The sequence below is a fragment of the Melospiza melodia genome, chromosome Z (assembly GCF_035770615.1).
Source record: "Melospiza melodia melodia isolate bMelMel2 chromosome Z, bMelMel2.pri, whole genome shotgun sequence".
NCBI lineage: Eukaryota > Metazoa > Chordata > Aves > Passeriformes > Passerellidae > Melospiza > Melospiza melodia.
Genome location: NC_086226.1, coordinates 24,811,166 through 24,832,415, shown reverse-complemented (window position 1 = coordinate 24,832,415; position 21,250 = coordinate 24,811,166).

Sequence of the window (21,250 nt, the reverse complement as noted above, 5' to 3'; positions counted from 1 at the left end):
ACAACTAGATTATCTCACTATATTATTAACAATATATGAAGCTTCAATATTTCATTTCATCTTAGTAAAAATGGCCCACTTGAGCCAGTGAGTCGTTCAAAATGGATTAAGGTACAGAACCCAAATAATTAAACACTGATTTATTTTTAAAAGCAGACGATCATTCTCAAATTACTTCAGCACCTTCTACATTTAGAATACTAGTATGTAAAACCTAATTTAAAGCTTGATTCTCCCAAACACACGTCTCAGGGGAAAAAACCCAGTACTTACTGATTGTGATTACTTAAATTCTTTGAGGTTTTGGAGGTCTGTAACTCTGACAAGGTTATTGAAAAGAAAGGTGATCGTTTAAATTCCAGCAAGCACATATTCTCATTCAGTCAAGGTCACTTATCAATCAAATGAATGTCATTTCATAAACACCCCTGAACAACTGTGTTCTATTATCTAAATGGGAAGGAGAGGTGTTAATGGGTGTCTAAGGGATGAAATCAATTTAGCTTGGAGGCACTCAGCTGTTAGAACAGTTGTTAACATGTCTGGCTGCTAATATATGCTGATTAGTATTAATATCACATGATGACTGAAATGCGACTGGCATGACATTTCTAAACCAATGAATGGTGATTACAACTCTCTTTTCTTTATCCTCTTACTTGAGTAATCACTTCTGGCTATGTGGACTATCAGATCTGCAACAGGCACAGCACAGAGTTTGAAGATTTGTACCCACAGGCACCTTCTCATCACGGTGATCCAGCTGGAAGAGGAAAATAAAGAGCATTTGACCCGTTATTTACCAGCAGCAGAGGATCCTGCATGGCTCACTGAGAAAGTAAGAAGGACCTGCACTAAGGAATTGGAAATACAGGTTTCTCATAGATACATGCTCACAACATATCCTTAATGTGTCGATGCTAACAAGTGAAAGTAGAGTTTTCAAGTACTGAATAACAGAACATACTAAATGAACTTTTTTTCTCTTTGTGGTTTTTTTTTCCCCTGAATATGATGTCAATACTATGGAAATGTTTAGCACCAGAAGGTAGACAACATTGATTAAAGTTACCAAAAAACCCATGATAAAACAAAAGTTTTGTTGTCTTTGTAAACAAGTAACTTGTTTACTGTGCCACTTGAGTAAAAGAATGCAGAGGGATCAGGAAAAATCAGGGATGTCCAGACTCTTTGCACCATCCTTGTATAACATAAATATTCCAGTGAAGGCAGCTTTGGAACTAAGGCTGCCTGTCTTAGAAAAATAATCTCTTCCATAAAACCTATTCAGAAGAAAAGATGATTAAACCCCTTCTCAGAAAACTCCCCACATTGATTTAAGGGTACTCAGTAATTTCTGAGGAAGTAGGCAACAAAAAAAAAATCAGAACTTGGGGGGAAGAGGAGAAGGAAGGAAAATATAGAGAAGTTATCAACACTGGCAAAGATCATTATTATAAAAAAAAAAGGGTACAGGTAAAATTGGAAGGAGAGACAGAATTTCAAGAAAAGTTTTCAGATGTCTTTATCCCAGCTTGATAATGCAAATGTTTTCAATCTGGGTCATAGAGTAACAAATTTTTGAAGAACTTTACAAATAATTCCATTTTTATACATACATTCCTTATATGTGAAAATAACAGAGTATACCTAATTTGTGTGCAAGAGGAAACAACTTCCAAAATCCAAATCTTTACAAAATTGTTTGTAAGCTTTGTATTAAACTAAACTGTGTCATATAGCTTAATTTAAAATGTTTAAAATGGACTAATTATTAATATTAGACTTTATTTTGAAAAAAAGGACAAATTGAAACAATTCAAATCTGCAGTTATACTGTCTTGAATATTGTGTCAGCCAAGGTCAAGTTGGAAAACAGTTGCAATGCCTCAAAAATCTAATTGTTAAGCATCAGTTCCAACCTTGTTCCCCTCATGATGGAGGAATGAGAGAAAGTAATATTTCTGTGATGCTGGAATGTCACCAGGGAACATTTAGGACAATACGATCCATCACATCACCTTGCATGAAATACACCTTTTTCTCTTGTCTACTTGTCATACCAGGAAGAATAGGCAATTTGGAGAGAAAATTGTACATGGGACATAAACAAAAAGACCCCATTTTCAGCATATCTGTGTAAGAAAACAAGATCTCTGTTAATTGCTAGGAATCAGTCCTTAAACTGTGTAGAACACATAAATAATTGCAGTTATGTTCTCATGGAAAAACTCTTCCCTTCTATATTTTTATCTTTTTCTCAGATTAAGGTAGTTTGCACATACACATCCCACTCCAAAGAAAGCAAAATTCTTTGCATCTCATAGGTGTCTTAATACATCCAGTAATTTTGTATATATATTCAGAAGGATACACTGACAGTCTTGTTAATGATACACAACCATGGGTTAAGCAAGTGGATTACAGCACATATATTTAATTTCTTAATAATTAGAGCTACTGTCTAATTTTGCTTAATGTAATCCAGATGACATAAATATTGCAAATTAATTTAAACAGTAAACTAAAGTTAAGATACAGATTTAAGGCAATAGTGTGGGTAATTCAGTTCTAATTCTTAAGCAAAAAATGTAATTATTCCTTTATTGTCATTGTTCTTAAGTAAAACTGTAGGTAGAGCCTGTGAAAGAAATAGAAAACAGAACACAGAGATTTTAACACTCCCCCTTCCCCCCTAAAAAAAATAAAAAAAGAAAAAAAGAAAGTTTCAATTAAATTTTTAAAAAGAGGATTCAATGCAGAAAAAGAAGCCTTATACTCTTGTGCCAGTATTGTCTTAGTAAAATAATGCACCATAAGATTTCAAAATTAACCTTTTCAAAGATAATTAAGAAAATCATAAGAAAGGATAGAAATCAAATGCACTTGGTTTAAAATTAATGTACTTACCTACTTTCAAATAGAATTTTGGATCATGCAGAACATCAAGGTTCTACTATAACTGATGTTCAAAATAATTTTAAAAATATAGATTGTGCTCTAGTATTTCTTTTGAGACAACATGAAGACTTTGAAAGTAATTTGTCACATTTTGATTTGAGAGTAGAACTGGACAACTCTTTGTTTGAACCACTTCAGCTGTGTCCTAACTCACTCATGCATTGTAAAACAGATAATATTGTTCAGAGTAGCATTCCTGAATTTTTATATATATATATAAATATAAATATATGTTTCAAGTTGCTGATCTTATACAAATTAGAAGAAACAAGAAATCCAATGAAGTTACAGTCCTACAGGCCTCCGAGGTTTTTACCTTCTTATTTTGAAAACACAATTTTGTTAATTATTTTTGTTTACTCTATTTCTATTTTCAACACTATAACTGCTAATCAGTCAAAAAATTTAACCTAGTCAGTAATATTACATTTTTCTAGATATTTCAAATTATGCAGATCTTAAATTTTTTTAAAAAGATTTTTAAAAGGCTAGTCTGATTTTGGTTTTTTTAAAGCAAATGGAAATTATAAATCCTTTAACCGGAATAAATGCATTCTCTTTAAGAAGGACTTGCCATGATACATTCTTAAAAAATGCAATTGCTTAGCCTTATTGTAGTTTTTAAAACAATATGTATTTTTATGAATACAACATAATGGGGACGTTTTGGAGAAGAGAGATGGATAAGAGAGAATCATATGGACAAGTGGGTATCTTTTAGGAAGGCAGGGACCTGAGAGAAGGAAAACTTTCACTGCTCTTTTGAAAACCCTCTGTATCTTCTCCAAGGAGACCAGCAGGAACACAGGGCAGTTCCTTTTCCTCTTCAGAAAACCTGAGGGGTGCAGCAGCCACACCTGTGAGCACTTTTTGAGTGAATAAAAGCCCTGGGAACAAACACCTTTATCCTGGGGCAACTGTATTTCATATTGCACCAAAGTTTTGCCTTTAAAACTTTCAGTAGCTGTTCTGTGAAAGAGGTTCAGGATGGAGAGAGCTTAACCTGCCCTGTGTCATCCATGGCCTTGTGTCGTGCTTGGGAACACAAGTCATCTCTACCACAGCAAATGTGCTGGTTCATGAAACAGCAGTGCCAAATCAAGGCTTTTGTGCTGCACCTCTGCACTTGTTCAGTGCCCTCTCATGGGACTCACAAAGCTTTGCTCTTGCAGTAAATGATGACCAGGGAATCACATGCTTTTCCACATCCATAGCAGTGACAGGAGTGGATGCCCTCCTTACTGGACTGATGCTTCCCCTCTGTAGCTCTACTGAACTGAGTTTTGTTGCATCTGTAGCCCATGGTCCATATCCTATCTAATGACACATAAGAAATATTGATTTGAATTCGTGCGTGCTGGCCTGTTTTTTCAATCAAATTGCTGTAACACAAATAGTCTCACCTGAAATGGAGGTGTGTATGATATTCATGATGTAGGCTGAGACAAAAAAAAAAAAAAAAAACAAACAAACCAAAAAAACCCAAAAACCAACCTGGGAAACATTTTATCTCCAGTCTTGGTTATCTAAAATTAAGAAAGATTGGACTCTGCACTTACTTTGGTAGAAGACTTTAAAAGAAAGGTTTATTCAAAAGAAAAGGTATCTAACTTGTTCTACAAAAATAACTAATTTTCATTACTACTGTTTAGCACTGTCTTTGCCCCATGATGTTGACTGGAGCCTTACCAACCTGATTTCCGCAATATCTGTTGGGACGTTAATGCAATGAAACATGAGCAAATGAAATCTTAATAGTAAAGAGGTCATATCAGTTTTAATTTCAGAGATTCTTCTTCCATTTTCTTTACAGAATAATATAGCACAGAAGAGCTTTTTCACAAAGGTCTTATACCCAGGTACCTCTGATGACTGTTGATTTTTGCCTTTGCCTTGTTTTATATATTCTCTGTATTGTTACACATACATTCATAGCTCTATAGCCTATCACTGGATTCATGGCTAGTTTTACCTGTGTTTTTTCCTGCCCTGATAGGCAGAAAGACCAAACATACTCCAAAGCCCCTATCCTATCTTGATTTTCCTTAGAACCAAAGGTTGAAAACCAGCTCTTCAAGACACATTTTCATTAACAAGTTCAGTTTCCATCTGAATTAGAAGGACTTAGAAGGGGCTTGGCCTGGAGGGGTAATTAGGTCATCACTAGAGCTCCTAATTGGTGGTTTTTGCCAAATATGCTAATTTGCTAAACTTACAAAAACTGTTTCCACCCATGTGGGTGGGCTTTCCTAGACATTTTCCATATCTGCCCCTGGAGGCCTCCAACAAAGACCAGCCTTTGCATTACCTCCTATGCCAATATTATCTCAAAAGAATGTTGTATATTTCTAAGTTTTTTAAGGCATCACCTCTATTCCAGACATCAAAATATAAGTTATGTGCAGCTTGTCACTGAAAGAAAGGAATGGACAGAAGAAAGAACACAATGAAGAAACAAAAAACATAGAAATGAAAATAGTGGCATGGTAGTTGGATTTACTAACATTCAGCATAGCATATAAGATGCTAACTGGATGCCTGGGATGTATCAAGAAAAACATCCTTTGTATCCCTGTCACCTCAAATATGAGTTATCATAGGATCAATGTACATAAAAGTTAATATATAAATGTGCCTTTCACCTGTGCCTCAGGCACTTAGTAGTGCAAAGCAGGGTCATAATTTCATACACAAGTTTCTGACTGTTGGGGGATGGGTTGTTTTCCTTTCCCTTCCCTCCCTTTCCCCTTTCTCCTTTCCCCTTCCCTCTTCCCCTTCCCCTTCCCCTCCATTCCCCTCCCTTCCTTTCCTTAACTTTCCTTTTTACTTGTGGAATTTTTTCCCATTGAGTTGCTAAGAAACACTGGCTGAGTGCTTGAGAAGCAGGGAGTGGGAAATCCTCTGGGTTTTGGGAATTTCCCTTGGAGGGACAAAGATACCCGGAGAACAGAGGCAGGAGAAAGAGGAGGTCTGGGGACTTGTGGATGGTCTGTCTCTCTGGGCTTCGGAGGAGGATCGTTGGACCTGTGGCTTGGGGAAAGGAATCCTCTGCCACTGCCATAACCCTGGGAGCTGCCTTTCTTCTGCTGCTGGCCCCACATCCCCTGCCCTGCTGTTTCCAGCTACCACAGTGGAGCTTCTGATACATCTCGTCCAACAGCCTGGGAATTTTGCTCATTCCTGCTGTTCCAGCTTGGTGCTTCTTGGAGATCTGCTAGGGCACCGGCAGGGGGTTTGTGAAGCGAGGCCTCTCCTCCATCCCTTCCCGCCTCAGCCGAGCCACCATTACAGCGTGCTCCCCGAGCTGGGGCCACAGCGCCCCCTGCAGCCCCGGGGGACTCACCGCACCTGCGCTGCCCACCGGGAGCCACCAGCGCCCCTGCCGGCCGTGACCGGAACTGCCCCAAAGGGGAAAGCGCCTGCGGCCCAGAAGGGCCCCGTCACCCGGGTCTGGTTGTGGTGGTTGTTTGTGCCATGGTTATTGTTGTTTGTTTGCCTTGTTAGACACACTAGTAAAGAACTGTTATCCCTATTCTCATGTCTTTGCCTGAGAGACCCTTAATTTCAAAATTATAATAATTTGGATTAAGGGGGTTTACATTCTCCATTCCAAGGGAGGCTCCTGCCATCCCTAGCAGACACCTGCTTTTCAAATCAAGACACTGACATTCTTCTTTATGTATTTTTTTCAGGTTTTTTTGTGATGAAAGGTTAGCTTTCCATGTCTTGAAAGGAATTACCAAAGCAAAACAGTTTTGTAAATTGATCCTTGTTCTTGCCCTTGTGTTTGTCCAAGTATCAATGCAGAAGGCTGAAGGTGACTGAGCTGAGCCAGAACACTGCTCTTTACACAGCTCTCTAAGACTTGCTGGATACAGACACCTCCATGTTACAATTTTTATTGTGACTAAAAGTCATCACATAAAAGAGATGAACATTGTCTCCATTTTGGCCATAAGCAGAATACCATTGACACAATTTTTTCCAAGTGGTTTATGCTGAGGAACAGAATTTCACTACATTTTCTAAGTGTGCAGGAGAAAAGACAATTTAAACCTGCCATAGGTCTTAAGCTGGCATCTCCTAAGATTTTCAAGTCTGCAAGTAGATAAAAAACTGGCTTGTTGTGCTGTGCCCTAAAGCAGTGCTGGAACTATGTCAAATTAACCTCCTGATAAACCTGAAATGTCAGGAAGGAATAGCACTAGACTTCAAATATTTTTTCACTTAGTAAAAAACCTATGGCTAGTTTTTCAAGAACTCATGCCAATTGCTCTAAAAATTGACTAGAAAATAGTGAATAGTTACATTTAGAAAAAGATAGTATTAGAAAGTACAATTTAAAAATTACAGAATACGTTTTAAACCAAGATTATGCTAGGAGGAAATACTAATTTTGTCTACATTGTCAACCTAATGGGTTGGGCAGAACCTAATACATGAAATTATTTTTCTGCTCTTCAGTTTTAAGAGGGAGGTTTATTTGTAAGTACTTGCTTTTTCCTAGTGTAGAGCTTTCTCCTTCTCTACATGCCTGGAAAAATTTTAATTCATATGAATGTGGAAAAGGGAAGAGATGATGTGTGGCAATGTTAATCTGAATGTTCTACTTATTTGATGTAATTTCGTTAGATCTGGATCTTATGCAAAACAATAATTAACATTTTTCCCAGTAGCTTAGTAAAACCAAATGAGAGGCAAAAGTAAAGGTTAGAAATTAAAATTATTTCTATGAATATGTATCTGGCTAGGCATATATTAATTGTTACATATTGATCTTGCATGTGTGCAGCAGAAAATAGAAAATATTAATTTCAATATTTTAATTACTTGTGGTCAAATTTACATTCTCATATGCAAGAAAATAGATTTTTTCGTTAAAATCAGATTTTTTACTCAAATCCAGGAACTCAATGAACAGGGAGGCACATATACAGTTCCCACATTTGTCTTTTATTATTGAGGAATTATCTTGTTCATATTCAAACAAATTCGCTTTGGGAGGCTCAAGTTTAATGCAAACTCACCCTCTCAGTAAAGGTTCCTACAAGGACTAGCAGGGCTGGTAACTTCCCCTACCACCCTCCCCACTAACCTCAAAAAGCCCCAAGCCCCAGCTATATTTTACCAGCATTTTCCTCCATCTTAAAGTACTCTAGCATTCGCATTATCTTCTGTAACTTCCCAAAACTAACCACTGCAGAAATGAATGGTCCGGTGGTTGAGGTCATGCATGAGGAGGAAGTGCCTGCATTTAAATAATCTATGGAATTATGCATGACTTTTTGGGAAATGTGCATAACTCTTCAGAGTCTTCCAGAACGTGTACAGAACCCACCTCTTCCTTCCAGCCTTAATGTAACAGATGAGGATACAGATTTCATTTGAGAGAAATCTCTACTGCCTATGAAAGCAGAGGATTATGGGCTTTGCTTCCCAACTGCTCTACTGTATCTATTGCCAGGGATGAAAAATATCAGAGTTGGCTCTGAGTGGTGCCAGTTTCGTCTGGCTTAGCAACGAAAGAACACGAAAATACTGTTTCTGAGATATCTGCCTAATTCTGGTTCCAGGAGGCTTCAGTGGTTTGGGACTAGAATGACAGTGTCATCAGAGTCTTGTGTGCATGTTTATCACATTCCTCAAGTTTAGTGCACTGACACTGAAACTGATGTAAATCTGATTGTTACCAAACTTCAGCTGGGCTGAAATATTCAAGTATCATGCATAAGAGAAAAGTTGGTAGGAGTGAGTTATTACAAATCCACCATCTCCTCAGAGCAGAGCACTGTGGTTTAACATGTGTTCAAAACCTCTATAAAAATAGCAATTCCTTGCCAATAAACTATTACAGGGCTCGCAAGGGTCTTTCAGGGGTGAAGAGAGAGACGAGAATCTTGACCTCATGTTCAGAAGGCTTGATTTATTATTTTATGATATATATACATTATTACTATACTAAAAGAAATAGAAGGAAAGATCTCAGAATGCTAGCAAGCTAAGAATAGAAAAGGAACGGATCAACAAAGGAGCTCTCTCTGATTCTGTCCCAGAGAAAGCTCGGCCTTTGATTGGCCCTTAATTGTAATCATCCAACATGGGCCAATCACAGCTGCACCTGTTGCATTCCACAGCAGCAGATAACCATTGTTTACATTCTTTTTCTGGGGCCTCAGCTTCCCAGAAGGAAAAATCCTAAAGAAAGGATTTTTCACAAAAGACGTCTCTGACAATAAACCTTGTGGTTCATTTCGCAGGTTTATTTGCACACATTCTCTTGCCTCCTCACTCCTTGAAAAAAAAAAATTAAAAATGTCTTTGAAATCTGCATTACTTTTCCATCCTAAACTCTGACATTCACTGTTTTCCACTTAAAAAATCCTGCAGTATAATTTCACAGAGCATGAATGGCACAAAAGGGGGAGTAAGCCACTCAGAACATTGAAGTTTATTCGGCAATGTAATAGCAGGAACTGATCGTGCCTGAGGACTTCTGGAGTCACCAGGGCAATAGCCTGTGATTTCAGACAGCAGTGGTTTCTGGCATCTATGGCAGTTTGTGATAATACACCATGTATCTTCAATACCATGCCCTGTACTACACTCTAAGGACAATTACAATGGCTGTAGTAAGTGACCCTTGACTCTTCTGACAGGGCACCAAAACATTAGGAAAATAGAACTTGGTGGGATGAGCACAGAAGTAAGAACACAGTGACAGTGTTTGCCTGGAAGTTTTTGAGGCTCTTTTCAGTTAACTTTCTGGAAACTTTTGTGGTGCTATCTGCAAGACAAATGAAAATGTAGATCAGATGAGGGCACCAATTAATGTGAAAATACATCTGCTATGTTTGGTTTGGTATTTTGAAACAACTCTGTCTTAGCTTCTAAGGCAAAGAGATCCTGACTATGCAATCCTCAGTTCTGGAAGTCAATATATTGTCTGCAGGCCTTTCTACTGTCAAACTACCCAGCTACACTATCTTTAATCTAATGCCTATGGTTTCATAAGTCACCCTCTGTCACCTAAAATACTCTCTTCACTTCATGGACAAGATTAATGCAATGAGCCCCCAGTCATTTTTAATTCCTTGAAGTACATGCTTAGAAGTCTGGTGATCGCTGGTGATAAAAAACCATGTTGATTACAAGCAGTTGAAGACATCTTTGCTCTAAATTTCATATTTTCATTTTTATCTCTATTTTTTTTTTGCCCTATCAAATTTTAAAGATATTAACAACATATGATAATAGTACTAGCTCTTTTGTGATTGTTTTCAAAGAATTTGTAAATATCTCAATATATATGTGAGTAGGAACTATCACTCAAAAATCACTTTCAATACTCAAAACATTATGGATACTGCCTTTCTTTTTCCTCTCTCAGAGAATCAGTTCCTGAGAGAATGAGTTAAACTGAAACAACTTTTAAAATGGCAGTGAGATTTTGAGAATGCAGCTCTTCTGCATTTTACATTTTATCAGCAAGTATCTGTTCTGCCTCCCATAAGATAATGCAAATAAGTAGGGGAAAAAATATATGAGACATATTGCTCTGATTGGTTGAGTTAGAACTACGATTCCTAGTGAGATAAATGGATCCTGTATTAAAAATGTCTTAGTTACCACCTGTTTGACAACAACTTTCTTAAATCTGGCAAATTAGTGGAGCTCCCTTCTGTTTTGTTGTGTGTTTATGCTCTGCCTTACATCTACAGAAGGCATTTGCCTCCACCCCCCAAAAGTTTCCAAATTAAAAGTAATTTTGAACCACACTCACCCCCCCCCCCCCCCCCCCCCCAGGTCATAACCAGAAGGAGTGAGAAAGAGAACTGGTGGTTAGGTCTGACCTAAGAGAACAGAAATGACCTTCCTTCCGTTGCAGATAAGCAGTCATGCCTTGCTGCTATCAGCTGCTTCCCATTGGGGTTGTGTTTAAAAGCAACCTGTGTGCAAAGCTAGCTTCTCTGAAGAACAGACTGACAAAAGAGTTTACTAAAAATAGGAAGAAAATGTGAAAAGCAAGAAAACAAAGCTTTAACATCTGCTGTAACTTCTAGGATCATTTATTAAACACATAAACCGTGAAGTATGAATATAAAAGGACTTTTCCACTGTGATGAAGGTGTGCTGAGAGGGATGGGAACTCCTGGTCACTACAGAAAACACAGCCACTAGTCCTCTGGTGAAGCAAGAATACAAATAGATCTGCGTAATAATTTCAGTAGAGTTTCTGTATGCAAGGGATCCCCTTGCACCTCCATTCATTCCCCATATACTTTTCCTCTTATCTTGCTCTTGGGAGAAGAGACACAATCTGGCTTAAGATCCCTTTTATTGCTTGCATAGAGGAGAGTGCTTCAGCAGATAAGGGAAGCCAGCCAACATGCTCAGGTGCTGTTGTACTAGCCAGGCTGCTAAGTATGGGGATTGCTAGATTTTTCTTTTCTTTTTGCGTTCATTTTTCTCTTTTCACCTTAAAGAAAGTCAACTCAAAAAGATGATGGATCTGTCTTAAAAATAACAAAAAAAACCCCAAAAAACAAACAAAAAAACAAACCAAAAAACTCCCCACCAAAACAAACAAAAAACCTAAACCAAACCAAAAAACAACCAAAACAAGCAAACAAAAAGAACAACAAAAAACCCCCACAAACCTGCCACTCTCTACCAAACAATAAGTTTATTCATCACAGTTTTCTTATTCCACACATAACATAATGAAGAGAAACTAACACTGTTGTGGATGGAAATATGTTGCAAGACCTTGCATGTTTACACTAGATTATCTCCTTGGTTGCACACAAAGACTGTAACATGTTAGCTGTCAGGCAGTTTTGCAGGAGGTTCTTGGTTTTCTGTGTGTTTTGTTTTCTTGTGTATTCACCTTATGAGACCTTCATCTTTTCTTGTGTATTCATCTTATGTGACCTTCTTGGTACACACCCGCATTTTAAATACTGTATGGCAGATAAAGTTTCAAAATAACGGTCCAAAAGATTTTTTTATGAAGTAACATTCACAGCTCAGTTTCTGAAAATCATTCCCCTGTCAATCCACTTTAAAATGCTGAGCTGTTTACTTCTCCATATCAGTACAAGCACTTCTCACACTGTCCCCTGTCTGTGCTCTGAGTGGTTCTAAGTCATTGATTTGCATAATGGCTGTGTGATTATTTCCCGGGCTAAAAGGAAAATGTGCATCTCTCTAAACTGATCACTATAATCTCCCTGCTCTGACTGACTCTGAACTAAATTTTAGTCTTTTGTTCATTTGTATAGTTATGCATTCTCTTTTCCAGCTTTCTAGATTTTAAGGGTAAGAAATGATTTGCATGAAAATAAAGTGATGAAAAGTTGAAAAGTTGAAAAATTTAGAGTTTTGATGAGAAAACTGAGAGAGAAGAATTAAGATTGAAAGCAAGTGCTTTTATTATACATTTCATTCTGTCTTTTTTATCTAATTGCCTTCCTTCTAAATTCTGGTTTTATGAAGGAGTACAGGTTTTCTCTGCAGAGTTTTTTGTTTACCGCAGTTCTTTGTGTAAGAAGAACCCTAGACTTTGTTTAAAATAATAATTCTCCCTAACAAACTATCACTTATTTTTCTTATCAGATTTGATTCTGCCATTTCCATTTTACTAACACCATTTTACTAACATATTAGCTTTTTTTTCCTTTTTTTTTCCAAAATAGCATACTTTAGTCAATATTAGAATCAATTTCTAAATGCTTGAATTGAGAATACTTTGTATTCGTCATATAGAATTACTTCATATATTATAAGAGTTAATACAGTGATTGAATAGAGAAAACTGGGAAGCTGTAGAGAAATATTATTAGAATAAGCAAGGGAAAAGTCCTGTAGATAATGCTGTCAGAATAACCAATGGTTATAAAATACTGAAAGGTATATCTGGGTTATAAACTATAATTGAATTGTTTCAGTTTTCAGAATACTTTCAGTAGTCAGAAGGTATTCTGAAATAGTTTTTCAGTAAGAATAGCAAGGCTTTGTGCTTATTTACAAAAGTGATGGTACAGCATTTTGTTTAAAATAGCTGAGGATTGCATATGATTCAATTTTCTGAACAACGAGTGTCTAAAGCCCAAACCCAAAAGAGCTACTGATAGAGTAAAGGGACTACTAAAAGACTTATCCAAATTTGCTAGATTTTTGAAACAATTTTCTCTCTTTCTGACTGAAAGTTGTCCCAGTGGGTGTTGTCCAGAGTGCTGTGACCTTCCCAAAGAAGTGTCTTGGAAAAGATGCCTTGGTGGCACAGGCAAGTCTGTGCTCACATCAAGTGATTTCAGCTCTTCTGTGATCTGGGTGGCACAGAAGGAGAGACAGGGTCTGTGTGTGGGGTTCCAAGGAGAGCCTTTATTGAGCTTTTTCCTCAGAAGAGTCTAGGAACAAAGAGCCACAAAGGCAGGGAAAGCAGGGGTTTATATAGGGATCTCAGGGGGCGGGACAGAACACTAGCACCAATGGGATGAGAGCACTGGGGTGGAGTGAGGGGGAAGGGCCAGTGGGATAGAAGAAATCAACATACAGTTGCTCTGCATAACGCAGTATAACATCAAGGACTCTGGGGGCAATTTTCTTGCTCTCTCTAACCAAAAGGGTTGAAGCTCAGGGGTTGGCTCTCCAGGGAAGTGCAACAGGCTTTTACCTTTGCTGGTTCTCCAGCCTCCACAGAAGGTATCCAAGAAAAAAAGCTAGCAGACATTTGTCAAGCAGATAACACCAAACTAAGTTTGTATGTCCCTTCTGACATGCAGAAAGAGAAGTCTATCTGAACAAAACTCATTTAACTATGCAGTATAGGGAATTCATGGAAACAGAAAAAAAATACAACTTCATTAGCAGTATAGAAAAAGGGAATACATTTTTTCATGTTAGGCAAATGAATAGAAAATAATGCACTGATACAAAGACAGGATACAAAAACAAGTGTAATTCATGTAATTAGTAATGATTTAGAGGATGATGTTAGTTGAACAATAATTAACTTTGCCAATGAGAAAAAGACAGCAGCAAATACAAAATGTTCGACGTACACAGTCTTACTTTTCACATCTTGTTCTGATGTATGTGCTAGATAAAGGTTAAATACTAGCCAGCTTGCTGTGATTATTATTTTTCCCTGTAATCTATATTTTTTCTCTACAGAAAAATCAATATAAACTATGCCAGAGAAAAGGCTGTGTAGGACGAATTTCAGGAGTGTAATTTTTGATTCAATACTCTGCAACTAAAATATTTTGAAGTTATTTTCTACATTCATTACTTCATATAATTTAAATAATTCAAATCCCAGTACATTCCACTACCTCAAACCCATCATACTTATCTCCTTCTCTTTTTAACCTATCTAAATTTTATCCAAAGAAAAAAAAAAGAAAAGGTATGAACACCTATCAAAACAGCTCTAGACAAAAACTAGGGTCTAAATAAAGACTGAAGTAGAGAATAATTAGTAGAGAATTAACTTGTTTTGCTTAGCTGTTATTGCTGAATAATTTTTCATTTTGAGTGTAAAAACAAGTAAGACAAGCTAGTCTCATTCCTTTCTCCTTGGGACAGTGGCGTGCAGGAATAACTTCAAAACAAATTTTGGAAAAAATTTAACTGAAAATCAAAGCAGAGAACAGTGAGAGAAAATATTCTGGTTTAGCTATATAAAAAATATGTATTTGACAGGGCATTCTGCCTACTGCTTTAAAGTTTAGCTTTAAAAAGGAAACTGATCTAACAAGTGTATTTGAACAATGTTTGTTAAATCTACATGGACAATCTCCCTGTGAGTTTAAATTTGGAAGAAGAATGAAAATATGTTCCCTGAAAATAATTGTTTCACTTCTGAAATGGATTGAAAACCAAATGCACTGAATTTATTTCACACTACTGCAATGGAGGCTAGAAGCTCCTTCTTTCATGAAGATGCAACTAGTCTTGTCATGTCTGAGAGCAGAAAAGAGTCCCTGCTCAGAATGCACCTGATTTTCCCCTCTGTATAACTCCACCTACATAGCCTAACTCAGCCTAACTCAACGCAGCTTTGTAAAATCATCCTGATATTTAAAAAGTAGTGTATTCAAGGTAATTCTTACTAAAGCTCATCACAGCTTAATGAGAATGTCTGGGACTTCCTTACTTACCTGAGCTCAAATAAGTTTCTGAAATGGTTCTTTGACTGAATTTGTACTGTCTTGTGTGGGAGGGGGCCACAGGGAGAATGGGGTGGAGATGCCCTGGGAAGACTTGTCAGTCTGATTGTCAATAAGCTGTGGCCCACTCCCCCAGTTCCAGAAGGTTCTCTGTCCCTCGTTCCCCCATTGGACGGTGTTATCAGACCACCCTCTCCCCCCACTCCCATTGGTGCACCCCTCATCCCCCTACCTTGACTCCTCCTCTGATCCCTTTCCCTGTTGGTTGTTTCGTATCCTGACCCCGCCCACCTCCTTCCTGTTATAAACCCTGGTCCCGCTGCTGTTCTGGGCTCTGCCACTGGCTCACTTTCAGCTGTCGTAGTGTCCCTGCTTCTCTTCCTTCCTGGACCCTCTGGCTTTCCTTCAATCAACCCAGCTGGACCCGTAGCCGTGTTTTGAGCCCTCCTTCCTTATCTGGTCAGCCAGAAGACTATCTATCCGGGACTGAGCGTAAGGTGGGCTGGGAGGGCTGCTCCCTTGGTCCTCGAGGAAGGCGCTCTGCCTACACCTGCCCAGGAGTTTCCCCGTGCAGTCCTGTTCTAAGACCAATTGCTCAAATGCGTGGTGGAAACAGAATAAACTTCAAATCAAAACACTATCAGGAAAAGCGAAAGCTCTTTCATTTTCAACGATTCTTGTGTCAATGGAAACTTGGATACAGTATGGTACTAAAGAAACCCAAGTTGCTTTAGTGATGAAAACTAATGGACAGAGAAAAATCAATTCTTTCACCTCTTCAAGACCACATCCTTTAGGCGATAGGATGAGAGCAAAATGTAAATAGTTTATTACTTGATGCTTCAGTCTGATGCAAGGAGCACTAATGCTGACAAGTCAGCACGCAGGAAACAGTGTCAAACAGCTTACAGTAGCCTAGCAGTCCATCCACTTGGAGCCATTAACCAATAGAATTATAGATGTGGAGAAACAGAGGACTGTGTATAACCTGCTGTTTAATAAATGGAGGGTAGAGTGAATAGAACAAGACAGGATTTTTCATTTCTGGAAAAGAAACAAGACAGCGTTAAGTACTGACTTTGAAGCAAAAGAAGAAAAGCTAGCAGTATCTACTGTCAAATGGCGAGAGGGACACCTTAACAAAGGAAGCAGGCTTGTGTAATGTATTTGGATTTTAATTTGTGGCATAACATGGATATTTTAGAAATATTTCCTAAAGTAGTAACATGCTAAGGCAGAGGGAATGCTCATAGCAGTTACTATGTCAATTGCTTTGCTCAAGTCAGTAAAGGCAGCTGGAGAACAGCTGCCATATTAACTGTACAATACTTTACCGTTCAACGAGAATTTGTTAGCAAACTCGTTGCAGTCTTTTTAAAATGCACGTACTACCCTCACACACAATACCCTGCCTGTAGAGAATATCATTGTTATGTATTTTAGAGCAGGGTTTCACTGTGGTGTAGCAGCAGCACCTATTGCTGCTGGTAGCTCTTGCTGAGCCCCACTGCCTTCCACTCTTGTGGAACTGCACTTCCACTTCAGGACATCAGCGTGCAGGTGACCTCTGAGAGAAATGACATAGCACAATATTTAGTTTATATCTTCCATGTTTAATCTTAGTAAGTCATTCTTGTATTGCTTCAGGTATTTGATACCCATGGAGTTCTGCACACTTGGGGGTCAGTTATTTTGAGACTATGTTATGCTGGTTATGCAGTGGTACTTATTGCATCCTTTCCTATAAAAATCTTCCATATGAAGTAGAAAATGGCATTACAGTTGCTTAAATACAAGTATTGGGCTGGTGTTCTTTCACAAGGAGAATGGCTGTGTGAAAGCAGAAGTTGTGTTCATGTAAAATGCTATCCTTCCTTTTCTGGAAGGAAGAAGAAGGGGAAAATTCTTTGTTCTCATAGATTAATGGTTGTATGGCTCTCCTTTTGAAAACTTCCTTTTTAAAAACTTGAGGTTGCTATAGGATGTATGCCTCTAAGGCAAAAGCTATTACAATAAATTTCCGTACAAGGAATTTACTCAGATAAGAAATGTATCTTGATCCTGCAATTCAAATTACCTAAACTCTTCCACTGATATCTCTTTTTTAGCCATCATCACTTAAAAGAGGTCTTACTCAAAATGCAAACTCACTCAGATTTGTATTATAACCTCCAGTATGGTTATCACCAGAGAATAGAGCTCAATAATATTATAACCTGGAATTTGTACTTTATATGTTCTCTCACATTTTTCCAACAGCAAATGGCTCATCCAAATGCTTCATGTAATGCAATATGGCTTTAACCTTGAGCGCACCATATCTGAAGCCGTTGCTGTCATTGAATTTTAAGTAAGTATAAAATCTGTATTTATGTGTAAGTTAACAAGTGCAACTTGTTGTTCCTCTAAAATGATAAGCAGCTTTTCAAGATTAATCTGTTGGATTTCAGGCAACAAACTCCCAGAAAAGAAATACATTTTTAAGCTAATTACTAAAAAATTTTTTATTCATTTCAGCGAGGTTGGGATTCAATCCCAGAAGCACATGTATGATTTTTCTCATAGTTCAAAGCCGACCATTTGAACTTCTGGTTCTTCTCAAGTATTCTTATGCGGACATTAACAAAGGCACATGACTGTTTCAAATTATATAAAGACTTTTTCTTTTTAAACATCAAAGTCTCTTGTTTTGTGTGTGGTAACACCTATCAGATATATGCAGAAATGCAGAGCTGAAGCTAAAAATTAGTGGTTGCCTGTAGGGGGAATGATCATAATTTAATTTTATATATACCTTTCATAAATATGCAGTGCCAGCAAGCAAACCCCAAGTTTGAATCTTCTAAAAAGACAACTAAGCTTAAGGCACTTACTATTCTAATGATTTTAAACACTTGTAAACTAAAAAAGTGAAAATAAAAAATTAAAAGTACTGTGCTAGTTTAGGCTGGTATAGAGTTAATTTTCCTCATAGTTGTTAGTGTGGGCCTGTATTTTGGATTTGTGCTGGAAAGTGTTGATAGCACAGGGATGTTTTTGTTATTGCTAGGCAGGGCTTGCACTGGGCCAAGCCCTTTTCTGCTCCTCAGCTCCGCAGTGAGCAGGATGGGGGTGCACAAGGAGCTGGGAGGGGACAGCCAGGACAGCTGATCCCACCTGACCAGAGGGATATTCCAGACCGCGTCACTTCATGCTCTGCATGTAAAGCTGGGGGAGAGGAGGGAAGGTGAGAACGATCAGAATGATGGTGTTTGTTTTCTCAAGTTGCTGCTGTGATGCAGTCCTGCTCTCTTGGGCATGGCTGAACACCTGTCCAGCCATGGGAAGGGATGAATGAATTCCTTGTTTTGCTCTGCTTGTGTGTAAAGCTTTTGCTTTCCCTATTAAACTGTCTGTATCTCAACCCATGTCCTCTTATATCACTTTCCAATTGTCTCTTCCCATTCCACTTCATTGCTGGCTGGGGTTAAACCACAACTGTCCTAATGAATTCTAGAAATTATCTTGAAAGATACTTTACTCAATACCAAAACTCAATATTCTTTAAAGAGAAGTTAACACTCATTTAAGGCAGATGTGGTGATAAAGTGTTTTCATTCAGGTGAATGTGCTTTTAAATAAAGTATGGAAACAAAATGTCAGTGAATATACATTTAATATGCAAGCACAGGTTACATGTGGAAAATTACATGCAAATCAATGGCCACTGCAAATAAGGAAACAATATAGGTCTTCTTAAGTCTCATTTTTAAAAAATAACAGAAATATTTGCCATTTCATTGTGTGAATGTTGGACTTTCATTGCTTAACTGGAGGAAATATCAGTGTAACTCGCGGGACACTGCCTGCCAAAGGTAGAAAATACACTTTTATCCAGTACCTAGCACCTCTGACACTACGGGGCACAAATGTGCCCTTGACCTTAAGCACTGTCTGTAAAGGGTACAGTATTCCCTGCAGGGGCCTTGGAATATTACACCCACAACTTTGACATTCCCTCTCAAAGAGCTGAAGATTTTCCAGTAATTTTGTAACATTTTGATGACTTACCTCTTAATTTCTCAGCACAATGGAAAGACCCCACAAAATAAAACTGTTGGGCCAACTACTGTACTATACATGCATCATATGCCTGCAGCAGCATGTCTATGTCAATGACAGTATTTCTTTGATAACAGATATTCGAAACACAGACAGATAAACTGGAAATGGCAGCCTAGAAAATGTAATAATTTCTGCTTTGTATTTGAAATACTCTTGGAGAATGTAGCTCTAAAGAAACAAAAGTTGTGAAGAATGGTATTGTGGACATATGTATTCGTCCTATATCCTTTTTTACAAAAAAACCCCCTTTTTTAATTTGAAGTAATCACAACAGTACTACTCCTTAAGGATATAAAAGGCAATTAAATATAGAATTGCTCCTAGTCCCAAGACTTGTAACCTTGAGAGTTAGGACAGTATGATAGAAGAATGCAAAGCCAGAGGCCAAGAAGCAAACATATGTTCAAAATAATTTCACTGTAAGAAAAGCCTTGTGCTTCTGTCAGGAAAAGTTTGTCCAAAAGGTTGACAGTGTATTGATGTTTGTAGACCCAGATTTTTGCCGACACTTTCTTTAGTATCTTCTTTATCTTCAGTTGCTCAGCATAACATTACATTTGTCCATGATACTTTATAATTCCTTTTTTATGAACTACTAATAGTGCAAGAAGTACTCAGTTGGATTAAAAATTCTTTCTGACAGACTTGTAAGTGGTGTGAGATGTGCAAGGACACTAAATAGGCCACACAGATTTCTCTGAAAAAAAACTTTGGCCAAGGATTTTGGGTTTTTTTAATAACTCAGTGGAAGACAAATATCTGTAAAGCTCTGATGAGAACTAGTGAATCAGCTATATTAAGTTGTTCAGTTGAAATCACTTCCCTGACTAAATGTTTGCATCCCATGTGACAAACTTGCACTTCTGCTGGTTGTATCATTATGTATGGAGAGGAAACCAAGTCCCAGATGTGTTTTAGATTTAGTAATATTTCCAAACTGATAAAGGAAAATAAAGAAATGGTATTTTGGACCTTCCTTTCACAGCAGGAGGCAGACCTTGCTGGGTAGGCCCATGCAAGCACATTTGGCCTAGGAATCCTCTGAGTTTAATTTAGCATCCCTTTTTGGTCCTCCAGTATCCTCTGTGATGTCTTCCTGCAGACACTGTGGCCTCACCAGCAAAAAATAAGACTAAAAGAGGGCAGCAGACTCAAGCATCAAAGATAGTTCACATCAGCAAGGAAGAAAGCACTGTAAGCAATACAGTAATGACATCTCAGAAGACAGCGGGGGGAAAAACCTGTTGTGCTGTATGCACTGCAATAGACCTACCAAGCACCTATGGGCAAATGGGATCTGGAGTGGGATTCAGCTTTTGGGTTCTTGCTCTCCTTCCACCTCTTGTTTGTTTTCTGGAGAGAGAGAGTAAGCTTTTTAAAAGCTGTAATACAAGGAGAAGGTTTGATGTGGCAGAAGGATGGTGGGTTGGGTTTTTTCTTATCTATAAATCCCTACTTTATTCTCTGTGAATTACTGAATGTAGCAGAAAATAATTTGGTGTTAACCCCTGGCCTATGGTGTTCATTTCTATCATCTGTGAAGATATAAATAAGATGAGATCATCCTATTCAGTTGTGTTCAGCTGGTATGTTCACTAATGATATCCCTATCCCAGTAATGAGTCCCTTCAAAATGTTTTACAAAATACTCAGGAAATAGACTACAAATAATAAATACATGTTATGCAAAGAACATGATTGCCTTTTTTGAAAGCACTGTGACATCAGCAAGATGACAGAAGTAGTTAATATATACCCTATACAAATACATTGAAAATGGTTTGAGAATTTTGGAGTGGTTCCACCTGTACAGCAAAGTGGTTTTGAACATTTAATGTTTTCTTTCATTTAAGCACAAACTAGGATGGGGCAAAGTTTTTAGAAAACACAGGGGAAATGCAAACAGACTGTAGCTAAAGGTTGCATACAAGAATACCTCCTTGCCTTGTTCACTGCCCTGGCAAGGCTTTCATCTCATTTAGGCTCATAATGAGATCACAAACTTTTATTGG